Source organism: Calonectris borealis, chromosome 1 (assembly GCF_964195595.1).
Source record: "Calonectris borealis chromosome 1, bCalBor7.hap1.2, whole genome shotgun sequence".
NCBI lineage: Eukaryota > Metazoa > Chordata > Aves > Procellariiformes > Procellariidae > Calonectris > Calonectris borealis.
In genome coordinates this window covers 81,608,562-81,629,002 of record NC_134312.1, presented here as the reverse complement: position 1 = coordinate 81,629,002, position 20,441 = coordinate 81,608,562, and the positions used below count along the sequence as shown (strand labels likewise).

The window sequence follows — 20,441 nt, the reverse complement described above, 5'->3', positions numbered from 1 at the left end:
GCAGTAATCCAACAGTGTCAGACAATTGCACCGAATGGGAGCCCGGAAGGAATTTCAGTCTGGTTTTATGTATCCATGTCTAGATATAGTCAAAGATCGAGTTTGAAATTACAATACTAAAAGGAACACAGATTTCTGTTCCATTCCTCTTTCCTGAATGAAGACTTTTTTTTTCCATCTCTTCACACTAAAGTTGAGGGAGAATGATCCGTCTCCAGAATTAGAAGTGATCGATCATTTTTGCTGGTTGACCACTTGCAAAATAGCTACAGTAGGGATTCTTCATATTAAAGTTCGGAATGCTATATTTAAAAATGCAGATAGCTGAAATGTAGCAATGGACAATTAACATTTCTTTCAGTCCTAGATAAATTAATCTCTATTTTATTAATTAAAGCAGCTTTAATGCTGCCAATTGAAGTGGTTTAGCCAAGAACTTATGTAACCCATGTAGTTGTGTTTCATTATGGAAGGAAAATACTGTGGAATGAACACCTGAAATAATAATTATTTCTTATATTACTGTCTCATACAGAAAAATCATGACATGCACATACCAAATGTTTTGTATAAATTGCATCTTCTCATTGTGCAACTACATGATAAGCCTGTCTTTGGGATAGCATTGTGGTAATAATCATCAAGCAAATAGGCAATTGCTATCCAAATCCTGATTTTTCATCCATCTACTGGAGCTTGTTTTTCCATTAGGAGCATTCCCAAGTAATCCAGCTGCTATGCAAAAATTTAATTAAAAACATAAAATGATAGTTTGACTAGGTATTTTTATTGAAAATAGGTAAAGCATCAAATGTTTGCTAATGTGAAAGTGTAGCAAAGAAACTGCCTGACAAGCAAAGGAATAGAAGTAGCATTGAAGACTTCTCACATTCATAAAATACATTATCACCTCGGGGAAATTATTACAAAAAGACGCCCCTTATTTTTCTTTAAAAAAAAAAAAGTTCATTGGGCGAACCTGGGAAGTTGATGAGCAGGTTATAAGCGGTCCCAACTCTTACTGCTTTCAGTGGAACAACTGACTGTTAAACACATTAAGATGTAGTATTGTCCTGTGTTTAATTTTCTTATATTGATTTTGCCCTTTTTACCTCAAATCATAGAATCATAGAATAGAATCATAGGATGGTTTGGATTGGAAGGGACCTTAAAGATCATCTAGTTCCAACCCCCCTGCCATGGGCAGGGACACCTTCCACTAGACCAGGTTGCTCAAAGCCCCAGCCAAACTGGCCTTGAACACTTCCAGGGATGGGGCATCCGCAACTTCTCTGGGCAACCTGTTCCAGTGCCTCACCACCCTTACAGTAAAGAATTTCTTCCTAATGTCTAATCTAAATCTATCCTCTTTCAGTTTAAAACTGTTAACCCGCATCCTATCTGTACACTCCCTGATAAAGAGTCTCTCCCCATCTTTCCTGGTGGCCCCCTTTAAGTACTGGAAGGTTGCTATAAGGTCTCCCTGGAGCCTTCTCTTCTCCAGGCTGAACACCCCCAACTCGCTCAGCCTGTCCTCACAGGAGAGGTGTTCCAGCCCTCTGGTCATTTTTGTGGCCCTCCTCTGGAACTGCTCCAACAGGTCCATGTCTTTCTTGTGCTGGGGGGCCCAGAGCTGGACACAGTACTCCAGGAGGGGTCTCACAATAGCCGAGTAGCGGGGGAGCATCACCTCCCTCGACACTTCTTTTGATGCAGCTATCAAGCTATTGTCACTCCAGAAAAAACCCTTGTTGACTATTTAGCAAGTATTTTAATTACAAAGACAAGATAGTTGTTACAATATAAACTAAGACTGCTTGCATCTTATCCTCAAAAAATGCCAATATAACATTAGAAATAAACCTGTATTTATAATCTGCCAATGGTACTTTAAATGCTTAGCAATTATTTTTACCAAAACAAGCAATTAAAAAAATGGACTGATGGCTTTCTGGTGAGATGTTTCAGTTGGAAAAATTTGATGGCCACTACTGTTGGTGATTTTTATTAACCAACATTTTCATTTCATAATAAGCAAAGGAACATTCACAGCACCAGAAAGTTATGTCCCAATATTTTGTATTATCATACCCATTAAAATGCCAGTATTAGTTGCATAGAATTACTTTGGGCAATCACGGAACTTATGAGAAAGTACTGAACACCTGGTATGGCCTGAAATATTACAGACTGAGAGTTTACTTGCAAGATGTTTGTGAAACAACTTATGCATATATACAAAATTTGCATTTCTCAGTTGCACAAACTATTATTAAACCTCTAAAGTAGTGGAAACATCTGTCTTTTGAAAATATGTATTAAGAAATGTGTCCATATTTTGAAAAAATTAGATGAATAGTCACAAAATTACTCAGGAATATTTTGACCTTAATCCGTGGATCCACATTTTAGTATACTAGAAACATTAAAAATAACATTATTTATTGGTATATTATAATGGAATATCACAACAGTATATTATTTGCATGAGTGAAGAAAGCAAAAACATAATTCCAAAACTAAAGATTTCTGATTTATTGTGAGTTACTACATATGAAGGAGAGTAATTGGTTTTACATTTAAATAATTTAGGCAAATATGTACATTTCTTAAACATGGAGAAGTTAGGCCTGTATTGACTTTCTTTTCCAGATTGCATATTTGTTTAGAAATAGAATTTCTACTTGGTAAAACAGTAAAATGACATTAATACTCAATGTAAATAACGATTTTGAAAAGTTAATTTCTATACTGCAAGTATCTTTTAAAGATACTCATTTTGAAAAAACACAAAAAAAAACAAAAGAAAAAAAAGTACTTAGAGGACTGTACTTGTGAAAGTAAATTTACATAGTCCCAATACAACATGACAGATTATTATGGCAGAGATTAAAAGGAAACTAGTTTTCAGTTTTATAATTTTGTGTATTTTGTGGACTTGGTAGAATTCCATACTTAATCAGTTTTATTATCCTCAGTCATTGGCCTTGCTGTTTGCATGGCTCTTATGCACAGTGGCCAGCAAAGAAATATTTAGACAAAGAAACTAATAGTCTGGAAGAATTGGTAAACATGCTAAATTACATTTGTAAGTCATTTTTAATCCATTGCATTGACCAGACATCAGGATGCTCCTGAATGATATTTTTCTCTTTTTGATAGATAAAAGCACTGTATTGCCATATCTTCTTTTCATGGCCTTCACACAAACAGCTAGAATAGAAAGTTCTAAACTATGGTCTGGTGATAATTGGTGTCATCCAATGCTAAATCCAATCAATCCAATTGTTTTAAAATTGATTAAAGCCTTTCCACTTCAGTGCACATGGAATTAACCTTAAACTCGAATAATTTAGATGGAAGATCTTGGAAAACATTTTTAAATTATATGATAGCCTGTATCATAGATATATTAAAGGCAGTTGTCATGTACGTTAGGTACAAAAATTATCCCTTTTTTTGTTTCTGACAAGCTCTCTACAAGTATCTGAAAGGAGGTTGTAGTGAGGTGGGTATCGGTCTCTTTTCCCAAATAACAAGTGATAGGATGAGAGGAAACGGCCTCAAGTTGTGCCAGGGGAGGTTTAGATGGGATATTAGGAAAAATTTCTTCACAGGCTGCCCAGGGAAGTGGTTGAGTCACCATCCCTGGAGGTATTTAAAAGTGTGTAGATGTGGCACTTAGGGACATGGCTTAGTGTGGACTTCCTAGTGTTAGGTTAACGGTTGGAGTTGATGATCTTAAGGGTCTTTTCCAACCTAAATGATTCTATGGTTCTATTCTATGACATGGTTTTCAAAGATTATATAATAAACTGAGGTGAAAAGAGTTTTCTAACTACTACTTGGGCCAAAAGTAGCAGATTACTGTTGGACTGATGCCTTTTATGAACAGTTGGAACAAGCACAAAGTATCTAGTAAAATTCTATGTAATCTCTCCGTTGCTGTGGAAGAAGTTGTTTGGCCAAAACAGCTTCCTATAATGCGGTGGGTACACACTCAAGCTAACAGCGCAAAATTTTTTTAACTGTTTGAGTAATACAATGAATATGTTAAGATTTTAGGAGGATGAGTCTCATGCGTTGCCAAAACCTAATTACTAGAAGTATTTTATGAATTTAACAATATAAAATATTTTAAGCAATTACCACATTTTGTATTTATCTTGGTAGGAAAACCAAAATAACGTGTAAGAAAGACAAAAATGCTTGTCAATAAGACAAAAATAAAAGATTACCCTAATTCCAGTTTAACTGAATAAGTAATAAATCCTAAAAAATCTAAGTAGTGGCAAGTAATTTAGTTCTAAAACATTTTCAGTTTTGACCAATTCAAAGTTCCTGTAGTACAGATAAGGCAGGTTTTTTTGAGACATTATTTTGAGACATATCTTGATAATGACAGTTTCATTTAATAAGCAAAGACAGACCAACAGTTTCCATAAGTGGAAAACTAGACTAGCTATACAATAGATAAAATAGGAATCTTCTGACAAGTGGAAGTCCTATACAGATATCATCTTTCAAATACCTTTGTCAAAATGCCACTAAACAAGTTGTGGCAGCCCTCACAGCATGTAGATTTCAGCCAGACCATGTTGCTAAGTGTCTTTTGTATTTGTATTTAATGCTTATACTTTTAAAATATTGCACTTTGTGTAATTTATTTATGTGACTAATTATTAGATGAGGTACAAAGTAAAGTGGAAATCATATGTACAAAGTATCTGCTGAGCAACTTTTTTGATATCTGAAAATACTTTCTTTCAATGTTCTACCATCTGAATTTCGATTCCTTACCCACTAAGAGTGGAGTAGAGCATGAGCAAAAAACTTTCAGTTGCTGCCGTGGGGTTCAAATCTCTCTCAATTTTCAATCAGCTTGACTTGACTGTTATTCTGTACTGTGGACCCATTACTGTATCATTGCATAGCCTCAGGGAAAAAAAAACTCATTTTATGCATCTGTGGTCCAGTCAAGAGCCATTCTTGTCACTGCACAACTTTGTTTGTAGCAAGGCTTATTGTTATCAATATCATAGTCCCACTACTGTCAATTACATCATTCTAAATTGTCTACAAATCTGGCCTCTACGGTACTATGTGGGGAAAGCTGACTTACAGAAACTTCAGGATTTTTTCCTCAGTTATTATCAGAATAACTGAGGTTGCAAAGGACCTCAGGAGATCATCTAGTCTAACCTCCTGCTCAGGTCAGGATTAACATCGTTTTCAGAGCAGGTAGGTCAGAGCTTTATCAAATCTGACCTTGAAAATCCCCAAGGACAGAGATTCCACAACATGTTCCAATGCTTATCTGTCCTCTCATTTTCTACTGTTCTACTATAAAGTTCTGGAAATACCTGTTCTCTTTTATCCTCATCTGTCAGCTTTATAGTCTTGAAAAGCAGAAATGCTATTGGAGCAGATAGGCTTTTAAAAAAGATGCACCAGAGAAGATAAAATTTATAAAACAACTGAGGTGGAGCATTGCTGCAGACATTAGAACATAGTTAACTGAGCTGCGTTCTGAGTTTTCTCCTGCTATTGCAGTCTAAGATCAGTACAAGCCACTCATTACCAAGGAGAACAGAGAGAGTCCAATCTGATATATCCTATGCCAAATCACAGCCTTCTTACAAAAATGCCACATCACCAAAGATTTTTTTCCTCCTGTGAGTACTGTAAAGTGTCCTTCCTACCCAAGAACAGACAGGCAAGAGTAGGAGGAAGTAGCAAGAGGGAAGCCAGAGTCTGCTGCACAAGAAACAGAGAGGAAGGCAAGTGGAACATTATGCAGGGGTGTCATTCATTTTCTGAAACAGCAAAGTTGATTGACCACAAAATTCAAGCAGTCTTCTTCACGCTATACAACAGCTTTAATCTGAGGACAAATTTCCTTGCTGTGCATTTTCCTTGCTATATCTCATACATAGATGCAACAGCCACTCTTCAAATTTCAATTTCCTTTGGGTTTTATATTTCTCTTAGATTCTTTTATTGTTCTCTCAGGATCCTTTCTCTTTTCTGTTGTTTGATATTACTGTTATTTAAAATCTGTGATCTCCATAACAAGGTATTTCCATAGGAGTGTGCTTCAGTTTTGGCAGATTACATATACATTTAAAAAATTTAAGTGCATGAGGCACAGGTAATGGTGACATAGTGACATCCTCAAGACTTCTAGAATGCTGGGACGGAAGGGCAGGCTAAGAACCTCAGAAGGACTCTCCCAGTATCACCTACGTATTGGTCAAACAGCTTCTGTATCTCAAACAAAACCACATCTAAGACTGCCCAATATTAGGCAGATTGCTTCAAGGGAATCAGTGCTACTTACTATAGTGCTAGTTTGTGCAATACGGACTTCCGGAACACTAATGTCCCTTCTGTTGACAATGGTTCTGTCAACTTTTGCAGATTATATATTAAGTTACTTGAAAAAGGGAAACATTGCACTTGTTTTTAAAAAAGGTGGAAAGGAGGACCCTGGGAACTAGTGACCTGTCAGCCTCACCTCTGTGCCTGGGAAGATCCTCCTAGAAGCTACCTTAAGGCATATGGAGGACAGGGAAGTGATTCGAGAGAGCCAGCATGTCTTCACCAAGGGCAAATTGTGCCTAACTAACCTAGTGGCCTTCTACAGTGGAGTGGTTGCATCAGTGGACAAGGAAAGAGCTATGGATGTCATCTACCCAGACTTCTGTAAGGCCTTTGACACGGTCCGCCACAGCATCCTTCTCTCTAAACTGGAGAGAGATGGACATGATGGAGTGTTCGGTGGATATGAAATTTGTTTGGATAGTTGCATCCAAAGAGTAGTGGTCAACGGCTCAATGTCTGTCTGGATGGAGATCAGTGATGAGTGGTGTCCGTCAAGGGTCCGTATTGGGGCCAGTTCTGTTTAATATCTTCATCAATGACATAGACAGTGGAATCAAGTGCACCATCAGCAAAATTTGCAGATGACACCAAGCTGAGTGGTGTGGTTGACACACCTGAAGGACGGGATGCCATTCAGAGGGGCCTGGGCAAGCTTGAGAAGTGGGCCCATGTGAACCTCCTGAGGTTCAACAAGGCCAAGTGCAAGGTCCTGCACCTGGGTCGGGGCAGCCCCTAGTATCAATACAGGCTGGGGGGATGAAGGGATTGAGAGCAGCCCTGCCGAAAAGGACTTGGGGGTACTGGTGGATGAAAAATCGGACATGAGCCAGCAATGTGCCCTTGCAGCCCAGAAGGCCAACTGTATCTTGGGCTGCATAAAAAGAAGTGTGGCCAGCAGGTCGAGGGAAGCAATTCTGCTCCTCTACTCTGCTCTGGTGAGACCCCACCTGGAGTACTGCATCCAGCTCTGGAGTCCTCAGCACAAGAAAGACATGGACCTGTTGGAGTAGGTCCAGAGGAGGGCCACAAAAATGATCAGAGGGATGGAACACCTCTCCTATGAGGAAAGGCTGAGAGAGTTGGAGAAGAGAGCCTGGAGAAGAGAAGGCTTCGGGGAGATCTTTTTGCAGCCTTTCAGTACTTAAAGGGGGCTTATAAGAAATACGGAGACAAACTTTTTAGTAGGGGCTGTTGCGACAGGACAAGAGGTAATGGTTTTAAACTAAAAGAGGGTAGATTTAGACTAGATATAAGGAATAATTTTTTTACAATGAGGGTGGCAAAACACTGGAACAGGTTGCCCAGAGAGGATGGGATGCCCCATCCCTGGAAACATTCGAGGTCAGGTTGGACAGGGCTCTGAGCAACCTGGTTTAGTGGAAGGTGTCCCTGCCCATTGCAGAAAGGTTGGACAAGATGACCTTTAAATGTCCCTTCCAACCCAAACCATTCTATGATTTTATGCTTCTAAGTACTGATGCTATTGTTATCTTGTGCAAAAGACCATCAGTCATGGTACTTTAAACAGCTTTTTATTCTTACATAAGATTCTTATTTAGATCACCAAGATTCAGAATCTTTTTCTTACCACTTCTCTGACTTGAATGGAATTTTAGAGTTGTATCGTTACAGAGATAGGTCCTTTGCTAGGGACAAAAACCATACCAACCTCTGAGATCATATTCATATTTTTCAGGCCTTAATGAGTCTCATGGAATGTATTTCAAGCTACAGGGTTTGCTTCCAGCACCTGGCCAAGATCATAGGATTTCCATTCCCTCAAGGTTCTGAGGGTGATCCTATAGGTATGTCCATATTAGCATTTTAGCTTAGATCAGGAGTGTGCTTTTGAAGTGAATCTCTCAATTGTCCCTACTTACAGTACTTCAAGTCATATTGTGGAATAGTCTTGGAACACATGAGCTTGAACACATGAATTCCTTTGGAATGAAACTAAACTGGAAGATGTCTGCCAGGTAGTGCACCTAGTATCCCCAGCTGTTAATAGTTGTTTGGTGTATAAGATCAGATAGAGCTAGTCATAGAATCATAGAATCATAGAATTATTTAGGTTGGAAAAGACCCTTAAGATCATTGAGTCCAACTGTTAACCTAACACTGCCAAGTCCACCACTAAACCATGTCCCTAAGCACCACATCTACACATCTTTTAAATACCTCCAGGGATGGTGACTCAACCACTTCCCTGGACAGCCTGTTCCAAGGCTTGACAACCCTTTCGGTGAAGAAATTTTTCCTAATATCCAGTCTAAACCTCCCCTGGTACAACTTGAGGCCGTTTCCTCTCATCCTATCACTTGTCACTTGGGAAAAGAGACTGACACCCACCTTGCTACAACCCCCTTTCAGGTAGTTGTAGAGCGTGATAAGGTCTCCCCTGAGCCTCCTCTTCTCCAGGCTAAACAACCCCAGTTCCCTCAGCCATTCCTCATAAGACTTGTTCTCTAGACTCTTCACCGGCTTCATTGCGCTTCTTTGGATGGTCTCCAGCACAAAGTAAACACCCTGGTAGTAGTTGTCTGAAAAAAAAAATCATGGTTTTGGACCTCTTGCCTCTACTCTTAAACAAAAGCCTCATAGAAGCAGTTGTGCTGAAAAGGACCTGGGAGTCCTGGTGGACAACAAATTGAACATAAGCCAACAGTAGGCTCTTGCGGGGAAAAAGACCAACTGCATACTGGGCTGTATTAGCAAGAGTGTTGCCAGTAGACTGAGGGGCACTTTTAACCAAATCTGATTTTATTAATTGGAATTAATGGAATTACTGAGAAGTTTCATATAATAGTGAACTCAGACCATGAAAAGACTACACTAGCTGCCACTGCTGACATTCAGTAGGTACTTTTGTGTTATGTAGATTATGAGCTAAGTATTAGGCCGAACCTGAAGTTTTCTTCATTGTGACAAAATGGCTCCACTGCTTTCTTTGCAGCTGTGGATGGAAGATTTCTTCTTCCAATGCCCCTGAGCAAGTAATGCAGCATAGTGGTTTTGTGGCTTATAGCTGAGATGGAAACAGGATTGAGTCTTTAAGTACAACAGAATCAGATCTTGTAACACATAATCACCTCAAATATTTAGTTACTATCAAATGTCTGTGTATTGCTAAAGGAAGGGGATTTCTGCTCATTTGTTAGAGAATGAATGAATGACTCTATTGTTAATTAGAATCAGATTGCAAAAAGTGTTTGCATTTGTATGAAGAAACTTCAAATTGAAAAGTCACTGTTCGGTCTTGCCCACAGTTGTGTGCACATACTTTCTAAAATCAGCAAGTGTTGGCTAGCATTGTAGCAGATAAATGACACATACACGTGTGTCTAGGGGCAAGATTGACCCCACAGGCTGTAAGACTTGCCACCACCTAACTTTTTACATTCCATAGACTCCATATCGTGTGCATAAACCTAATTCACACTAATAAGCATGCCTGTATGTTTTAAAATTCTGATAACAGTATTATAAATGCTCTTCTACATAGTTGAAACACCTATTTATAAAGCAAAATGTGACTTCCATTTCTGTGTACATTTTCTATTCACTCAGGTTTACTTTCTGAGGGTTTTTGTTTAATAATGGTATTCTAACTAGAATTACAGAAAATTCATTTTCAGGCACATGTCAAGGAAATTAACAAAGGTATGTAAGATAAGGAATTTTCACCAGATGATAGGTTTTTAAATACCTGTTTTCTGTAGTATGATACCTATTCTCTTTTAATAGGTCTACATTTTTGTGTGTTTCTCAGAGATGTGAAAGGTCTGCAAAGGTACAACCTCTGGAGTTGTGCATAGACTGCCCCAATAGCTTATGTTTAGACTCATCCTAGGCTCAAACAGTTAGAGAATTTTCACAGTAGGAGCTTGGACTTGCCAGTTATTCCATATGTACTGCACCTTTCATGACAGACCCTTCATCTGTGCTTGCCACTGCAAACCTCTACATTATGCCTGTGTAGTCAGCCAGATTTGATCTACAAGACCTTCAGTAATGGTCTGCAACTGAAGCATGTATAAGATACACATCTGTGGCAAGGGGATTTCCAAAATCAACCTTCTGGCTGGGAGGTTAGGGGCCGATGCCCTATGGCCTCACACCTTGAATGCATCATGGAGGCTGTGGCCTAACTTGCCTGTTTCACTTGCAGTCATGCAAGTGAATCACAGGTGCTCAAGAATTACATCATATAAATTACATCCAGTCTGCTCATCATGGATCAGGCAAGTGTGTCCCTGCAGGGCTATTTGAGGTTCCGTATATACAGGTATAAATTCTTTGGGTTTTAATCTTGTAGTTGTATTCTCCTGTTGCATCCAGGTCGGAGTCATATTCCCTCTGTGGCCTTCTTTGTATGCTGGCTAGAGATTTGTTAGAGGAAAACTTTTTCTTCCTTTAACTATTTCCAGAAATTTTATTTTTCTCCTAGGTCCATATTGTTATTTATCTCCTAGGCCCTTCTATATTGTTATGTACTAACCCATTTCACGTAATAGCTACGTAATTATATAAAGACTCCCCCAGGAAGCAAAAGTCTGCTTCATGCCTAACAGATTTTTAGTAGATTATGTTGATATTGAGTCATGGCGGAAGGACATGGCAAGCTGATACACTTTTGGAGGACTGGAGCCAGAACAACTTAATTCAGCCACGCCCATTACCTTCTGCAACAATAGAGCTGAAGCATAAATCAGATCTCAATCCTTTTTCTTGTTCCTTCTCCAGCATAGAGTTTCTCTGCCAGTGAGCAAGCTGGCATATGCTAAAGTTGAGTCTGGACATGCATTAACGTGAAGATAATAAAGGTGTTACAGGGACTAAATTGTAAGCTTGAGATTGTGCAAACATGACAGTGCAGATATATCCTGAGGAAGCAGGAAAGTTTATGCTCCAGAACAGAGGCTACTGACAAAAAACATCCTTTATTTAGGAGATGACTTTCATTCTGAAGTCCACTGACACATTTCGGGTCTATTGCTTTGTTATAGCAGGTATTGGAAGAAGCCATGAGGGTAATTATGTGGTACTGATAGAATCTATCCAGCTTCAGGAACACAGGACCAAACCTGTTCTTAGTTTTGGGAAGGGGTTCATTCTCAGGGATTCCATTTTGTTTAGGGTGGGTTGGTTTTGGCTTTTCTCCAATAAATATCCTGAGGTTTGACTGAAGTTTCTCTTCTGTCAAAATTTACATTTAAAAAAAAAAGACATTCATTAAGCACATTCTTTTGAAACAAATTATGAGACTACATGAACAGTGCCAGTTACAATTCTTTGGTGAACCAAAAGATGAAATGAGAGAAGATGACCCTCATGAATCATGCGTAAGCGCAGACAGTGTCTGGTTGTAAAAGATTGTCAAAGGCAATCATGGCTTCTTATCAGGCCTTTGAAAGGAGGGGAATTATCAAGTTATGATAGTCATACCATGGACATTCCCAGATAACTGTCAAAGGCATAAGGCAGGATTTTTACTGAGAAATTGCATACGATTTCCAGAAATGGGTAATAATCTTACTCTACTGAAATGGAAAATTCTTCAAATTACTCATGTTCTGTATGGTTTACACTACTTATCTACAATTAGACTTTTTTTTTTTAAAAGCTGGGTAGTTGAAAGAGGCCTTTCCCTTTACAGGAAAGCAAATACCCTGCCCACAATCCTTCAAAAGATGCTCCTCTTCTATGTAAGACTTATAATAGGATGAGACATTTGTAAGACAGACAAATGGTGGCTAATGATGCTAGAACTGCTGTTTTTCTATAATCAGTTTGTCTTAACAGGATGGAACCCAGATAACATTATGATTAATTAGTGACCAGCTGATTATGCTGCCCTGATCAACCTGAACTATCAGTGGTTTAGTAGCAAATAACATAGTGCTGTAATAATGATTATATCTGCCTACACTTTAAAATGTTTATTTACCATTAGATATGTTTCCTTACAAATTACTTTAAAAGAGTGCTATTCTTGTAGACAGCTAGAACAGCAAACATTTTGATGTGTGGGTGTGCCATAATAAAGATATTTTATATTATTAGACCATTCTCTAGCTAAACTCTAGGGTTTTTGAGCTTAATTAAAATAGATAATAAAATATGCTGCTGCAACACTAATAAAATAACTTCATTTTTTTCAAAGTGAGGGGAAAGGCTATTATATTAAAAAGGTATACTATTATTCATAATGCATTTAACATTCATTTGTATGTAATTACTTTCCTTGATTTCCTTACTTTCCTACAAGCCTTTCAGGGAGCAGTAAAAGAGAAAAACACTATCAAAACATGGTTATGAATCATTATATTTAACTACTGGCATTTTAAGTTCATTTTAGAAGCACACTGAATTTCATTGGGTTTTGCATATGGCACATGTAGCTTTTTGTTTCCCCTGGAAAACAAAATAATCAGTTTATTAAATGCTTTAAAACAAATCTGAATTGTAGTTTCCTTTTCTGAACTTGCTTTACATTTTCAGTGGATGTGTTATCAAGTTACATTTCTTTTTGGATGCATGAAAACAATTTTAGCAACTGCTTTCTACCAAAATAAACAGCAGTAGAGCTAATTTGCCATAGAATTATCTACTTAGCCCGCCCTGTTATCTGTGTAGATGATGTGTCTGAATGGCTTCCGTAGAGCTTGAGAATACAGCATTTGTCTGCAAATGTTTTAGTTGAGGTTTTAATTGAATATAAACATGAACTGCATGAACTTTGGCACTTGAAGGACTCCTGAGAAAAAGCTATCACTAGTAATACAGGACTGTAAGTACTCATATATTGTAAGGATATTGCATCAAAGCTGTCACTTGGTAAGCATATCAGCCTTTCACTTCTGTCTTAGAAACCAACAGGATGCTATCTAAGTGTGTTTAGCCAGCTGAAAGCTATCAGAGAGTTCCTCCAAACAAACATTGTTTGAATTAATACGTTATTTCCAAACGAGTTACTTTGGCAAGGTGTAAGGTAACATGTGGTTTAGAAAAATAAACCTAAATAAAATGAAAACAGAAGCAGCAGAAACTCTGTTTGAGTCTTGTATGAACTCTATGTGGATTCTATTTCATATGGAGAATGACTGAAAATTAGAAGTAATGTTCTAACGAGAAAAGGTCAAGACACAAAGGAAAAATTTGAATATAGTGGAAGCACCCATTAAGTCTTAGTTAAGTGTGGAAGTGAACAGTTGTTAACATGTCTGTTTAATTGCTATACCTTGTTATATAGGTATTCAGTTCTGATAGTGCTACTGGCATCTGTTTAAACAAATTCCTTTACATGCGAGACCTGGTCCAAAGGCCAACAATAGGCTAGTTATCAATTCTGTGATATCTAAACGGACAAAAGTGAAGATTTGGAGAAGCTGGGAGTATTAGCTGATGATCAAGAATGACTGACTGAAGAGCTCATAGAAGAAAGCAAGCCAAGCATTGCTGCAGCCTAGTCACCTGGGTTCTCAGCAGATTCTCCAGTCCTGACTTTTCTAGTTTTATTTGATACATGGTATTCTCCGATAAAGAACTTGTTAATCAGAGACTACTCACGCTGGTATCTTTGAGGTATGAATAAAATGGGACTGTGATAATAACAGGAAATTGCTTAGGTGAAGATTACAGATTTTTTTTTTTACAAGGCTCATCACGACAGGATCTGATCATGTTCAAGATCTATTCTCAGAACATTCTGTAAGTTAAGAAAATGCTGCCTGTATCTTTCAAATGAAGGCATAAGACTCATGAAAAAAAGGTGAGGATGCTGATAGGTGAGGTATAGGCATAACTGGGGAATGAATCTACAAGTCCACATGTCCTTCAAGGTGTTTATTCTAAGCAAGTACAACTCATTTAGAAAGACTTTGAGCTGCGATCTTTTGAGCTGCAACTTGCAGAATCAAATCAGTAAGTAGTGCAAGAAGTATGGGAGGTGAAAAATACAACATATCTCCCTTTCTTATATAAAAGAACATGAATGTGGAAGACATTAATGAAATGAGAAATTTCACTGGACTTAACTAATTTTCTGTTTGCCTGTAAACTCACATTGACACTAAACATTATTTTGTAAAACCTGTACAAATACTTAAATTTTGAAAGGTTCACTGAAAATCATTGAGGTTCTCTGAAAATCACTACTCAATTCTTTTTAAGAAAAACATTAAGTAAGGGATGTTTTGTGATCTAGCTTGTGAGCTTGCTACGTTACCTGAGAGGTTTAAGGTTCTGTCGTACAATGTTAAAAGATCATAATTGGACAACTCAACAGTCTTTCCACCAACTTGCGCAAAAGAAACCGTTTTTTCCGTCTGCAGTATGGCATAATGCAGACAATTATTCAAAATCGAAGGAGTTAAAAGTATTTTCTTTGGACCAGACTTCATCACAATCACTAAGGAGAGTGAAGACCTGGATTGGAACTTACTGAAACCAGATATTTATGCAACTATAATAGATTTCTTTGCCTCTGGCTTACTTGTAGTTACTGAAGAGGCACCTAGGACTGATACAGCTGCATCAGAAGAAGATGATGAAGTTGTATGATAATTAAAGAACTGCTGGATACAAGAATAAGGCCGACAGTGCAAGAAGATGGTGGTGATGTTATTTATAAAGGCTTTGAGGATGGGATTGTGCAGCTGAAGTTGCAGGGTTCGTGCACCAGCTGTCCCAGTTCCATCATCACCCTGAAGAACGGGATACAGAACATGCTCCAATTCTACACCCCTGAAGTAGAAGGTGTGGAACAGGTTGTTGATGACGATGATGACGTGGAGAAAGAAGTAAATTCTACCTGAGCTATCATCGTCTGTGGCCAAATAAGTATTTACCTCTTGGTGTACGTGAACTATCTTTGTGCTGAGGAACAACCAAATTTGCCTTTCTTTTCAGAAAAATAGTTGCACTTATTATCTGTGAAAATGTATCATCAGTTTAAGCAGTTTGACCAGTAATTTATTAAATGCCCTGCATTCAATCAAACAAACAAACAAACAAACAAAAAACTACCTGAAAGGAGGTTGTAGAGAGGCGGGTGTTAGTCTCTTCTGCCAAGTAACTAGCGATAGGACGAGAGGAAATGGCCTCAAGTTGCACCAAGAGAGGTTTAGATTGGACATTAGGAAAAATTTCTTTACTGAAAGAGTGGTCAGGCCTTGGAACAGGCTGCCCAGGGAAGTGGTTGAGTCACCATCCCTGGAAGTATTTAAAAGATGTGTAGATGAGGCGCTTAGGGACATGGTTTAATGGGCATGGTGGTGTTGGGTTGACGGTTGGACTCGATGATCTAGAGGTCTTTTCCAACCTTAATGATTCTATGATTCTATGATTCTATATTATTTTAGTATTTTTCATTTGATGGAACCTATTGGTCAATGGCTAGACATCTTTAGCATTCAATATACACTCAGTGTTCAGTTGCTGATAAATACATAAAAGCATGTTTGTCAAGAACAAGTCACAGCATGGTCTTCAGGACCTTTTTGGATTTTAATTCTATCTAGTAGGCCACTAATTTTTCCTCTTCTCAATTTCTTTATGAATTACATTTTTTCATGGCCATGAAAGTAGACAATACAGATTCATCCTCAAAATGATCTGTAAGAAAACCATCTGTTAAAAAACATTTGTGTTTGGTTTTCTTAATTCACAGACCTGTACAGATCAAATGGATATTTGTCATTTTTTAAAACACCTGTGATCTTCTCCATATAGCATCTCCTACCATAAATAGATGAAACTTAGATACAAAGCTGTTTCCAGAAATTATTAGGATCCCTGGATGAGAAATTGTGTTCTAACATTCTTAAGCTATTAAAATCTATTGTAATCTGTTGATTAAAAATTGCTTCTTTCATCTATCAAGAACTCAAATCAGTGAAAGTATGTTTTATTTTGTTTTGGTTTGTTTTTTAAATAATATTCTTCCTTGTTTAATAATACCACAAACTGGTAAAGGATTAGGCCAAAAAGGTTGAGAGGGCAAGTTAAAATAAACAAAAAAGAAAGAGGTATAAAGTTGTATAACCCAATTTCCTTAAAGTTGTTTAAACACTGTTATGCCCCTTTAGACCTATGTGGAGTTATACAGCAGGTACTTGAGAGGATTGACCCCTCAACTTCAGATTTACACTGATCTTTAGTCTAAACTGAAGTCTAGAGGGAGCCCAAGTTTCGTTTAGACATTCCCTTAATTGACCTTATCTGTATTTATCTAAAGAATATCTCGTTGTCCAAGTTATAGGCCTGCCACTTCCTTTCCCTGCCACATTTTTCCCCCATGAAATTCTAGGAGCTCAAATTCACTGAATTGGAATGTATGCTCACTAAATTTTCAGCAAAACTGTCCCTGGGAACAATCTTAGTATAAAATACTATCAGAGGGATAGAGAATAGGTTTTCAGTGTCCCCTTGTCCTGCCAGATAGTATTTCCATTATTTTTTATACTTTCAGTCTTAAAATATCTCTCTTGTGTACAGGCTAGATAGCCATGATCCAACTACTGGAGAAGCCGATTAAATACTTCACAAGCTGAGAAAACCTTATAGTTTCAGGTAATGGCAAAGGAAGCTGTTCTATGCCAATGCTGTAATTATTTATCCAACCTTTATAGACATGATTGTATGTTCACACAGATTTTACATACCACTATTTTTCATACCATCTGCAATTTAAGAATTCTCTGGTAACTAATTGTACACAATTTATCAAGCATGGCATGTTTATAAAATCTCCTTCCATTCTGGCTTGAATTTAGTATTCACTCAGTTTCATCAGCTGTTAAAAAATAAATTTTGGAGAGATCTAGGTCAACCAGGTAAATTCTATTAAAATTTCCAGCATCTTCTCACTCTAGAACATCTCAGTTTAATACTGTTGCATACTATAATCTCCCTTCAGTTACTGTGGAAGGGGAAGTGCATAGGTAATTCCATGGCATCTAGTATATGTACTGTGGTAACAATTTGCATCTAATATTGAAGAAATAAAATTATTAGTCCTTTCCTGCTTATGCATGACTCCCCTGAAGATCTCTGGGAACTGCATATATGTGAGGCAAATTTTGACGTTAAATGCTTATCTCTGCATTTAAAGAGGTAAGAATGGCCTTGGAATGAATGAACAGAGTCTTTAGAATTATACTTAGAAACTAAAATTGTGGCCGATCTTTATTTTGTAGTCAAAATTGTGAAAGCTTCAGTTTGAACGTGATATTTGACTGCTGCAAGTCTTACTCTCAGAACACTGGTTTGAGTCGTATCTTTCTTTTTTAGACAAGTTAAAACATATTGCATATTGGAATCCACATATTTAAGCATATTGCTGCCATCATATGGTTATATACTTACTTGTCAGAATGGAATAATGAAAGCAGTTCTCCATTTTAAAAGAAACATTGTTATGTAAGGAAGTATAAAGTTGCACAGTGAAGTAGTAATGAGTGTAATAAAGTTTCTAATCCTTTTTCATGTTTAGGCTGTAACATATTTGCCTGTCTCTGAATATGAAATAGACTGTCTCCTGAAGCTAAATGAGTAAGATGATGTTCTGTGTGATCCATACAAGACGACATAAAGATAATGTACTTAAATATTAGTCAGAGAAAATACCGTGGGAGAGAAGTTAGTGGGAGTTTTGCCTGAGTAAGGAGTGAATAAAAACTAGGAAAAGCTGTCAGAATGTATCCCAGGTGGGGTTACAAAAGTAATCATATCAGTGTGTTACAGTATGTTAAATCAAATTCAGTCTTACACCTTTGTCTCTGATCATCTACTTTTTAGAGCTTCTCATGTAACCTTCATCGATTAATATGTTGGCTGTCCTTGACTGATTTTTAAAAATGGCATAAATTGTCTTTTCAATCTCAGGCCTGTATTTGTGCTAGCGGGCACAAGTCACATTGAAGCAAACGCTCTTTCCTTTCTGCTTATTTGTCCCATAGAGATCATAAGCCTAGCCAATCTGACAAACACACAGTAACAATGTGGCTAGTAAGAAAAAAAAAAAAAGGAAGGATGGGATTGGAAAGGAAGAATATACCCTTATGAATACATTATTTAAAAACTTTGCTTGAGAAAACTAGTGCTAAAAGTAATGCAATTTTTGAACATTTTTGGAAATAACAACCATCAGTATGATGAAAACTGATGCAATGTTTTCAGTATTTGAAGACAAAATTGCTTTTTTCTTTTAACTTTCAGTAGTATAAAATCTCACATGATCAGACCTGTTCAATTTACCTCAGATCATCCAGCCTGCATTAATTTCTACAACATATTATTTACTTTGAAATAATTTTACAGGAAGTGACAAATCTGACTTACATATTTGTACAAGGTTAACTTAGGGTTAAAATAGATGATTCATAGTGTTATAGGAAATATAGCTAAGACAGCTTACTCAGCCACCATAAAATGGATTCTGACCCTATAATCATTATAGAGGAAAACAGCGGAAGAAAAAGGGATAGAAAGATGATAATTAAATATTCTGGTCAATCAGTGCAATGAACTTTACTAAGTTAAAAAAGATGTGTATCTTCCTCAGCTATAAAACAAGGACGTATCATTTCCAGGTGAGCTTCATTGTATTGGTCCAAAATTTCAGAGAAGATCAGCAAAACGGTATATTCAGTAGAGATTTAATCCTAAGTAAAAGTGCCAGACTGCACTAGACAACAAAGATAAACCTCGTCCTCATATATATTGGAAACAGATGTTGAAGGGATGTAACAGTTTTATAAACATGAGTTTGGAATTACTACATTGCTCATAAGTGATGAAATAACAAGTGCAGGTTCTCATAACTATGCAGGGTTTTATTGATCCAAAGGAAGAGATGACAGAAGAAAAAAAATCTCTGTAGTGGTCTTCTCTCCCTATAGAAGGATTTCTTTCACCTTTTTTTTTAATCCATGGGGATGCAATACAAAGTTGTTTTCGCACCTTCCATTGCCCGCGGATGCTCATGTAGTGGCACAGGCCAGAAGTCGTCTGTTTCACAGGTATCTTTAACATTTGTGTTTAATAAGACTTATAGAAAAGCAGAAGAGGAAAACTCTAAAGTCTCTGGCTATCCTTGCCATATATTATAGAAATAAAAGTGAAGTCCCAAATCTCCCTTGAAAATCCACTTCGGCAGCAGCCAGCTGCGTGCTACTTATAGCATACAATGGAGGTCAGTAGAAGAGGAAAATAGGTCATTCCAAAGCTGAAGCATGCTAACAGAGGATGTTCTGTGGCTAGCCTTCTGTCTTTCAAGTCAAGGAGGATTTAGTTAGAGTATTTCCACTGAGACAACCTTTGGTGACTTGGCACAAAGAGACAATGTGTTTAGTCAGGCCACAAGAACCCAGGCACTTGGGACTCACTACCAATACCTTAGAGCCAAAACCAATTTCTTATATTCCAGTTAGGAACCATTCCACAGCAAGGAACACCAGGCGCATATATTGCTGCTAACAACAGCAGCTCTTCTTTTGGTATTCTGTGTTTTGTAGGATTTTGTATTGCAGCCCGTGTAGTTCACTTTGAAGTAATCCAGTCCTGACGTATGAAAGCAAGGATCCTAACAGCACATTTCACAGTCAAAGGTAATGTTTTAAGCACGGACAATACAGCATTTTTGGTAGCTTCTGCTGCATGACCAGAGAGCAGCTGGTATCCAACATAACCGCAAATTTGCAACCATAAGTAAGAAATAGTGAAACAATGAAGGATGTAGTGGTTTTACAATTCCGTAACTATGCCCAACCATGCCATCAGTTTAATCCCAGTTGCACTGGATGAATCAGCAAGATTTCATCCTACTGCAGTTTCCCCAGATTTTTGGCAAGACACTACTGCACTGATTGTGAGAGGAGTGATAAAATTGTGATAACATCCTAGAAACAATACCTGGATCTTATTACTCCCACTCACCCAGCAGTCTCAAATACACATTGAACAGGAAAGATGACAAGGCAGATCTCCAATGTAGTCCCACATCACAGTGCCTTAAGGGGAAGGAAGTGAATTTCACACAAGACATTCTGGGAAAA

General features: G+C 37.6%; 1 pseudogene; it reads left to right on the top strand.

Moving 5' to 3' along the window:
* The first annotated feature begins 14,629 nt into the window (after positions 1-14,629).
* LOC142089355 (NFU1 iron-sulfur cluster scaffold homolog, mitochondrial pseudogene) lies at positions 14,630-15,353 on the top strand (annotated as a pseudogene).
* The last annotated feature ends 5,088 nt before the right edge of the window (positions 15,354-20,441 follow it).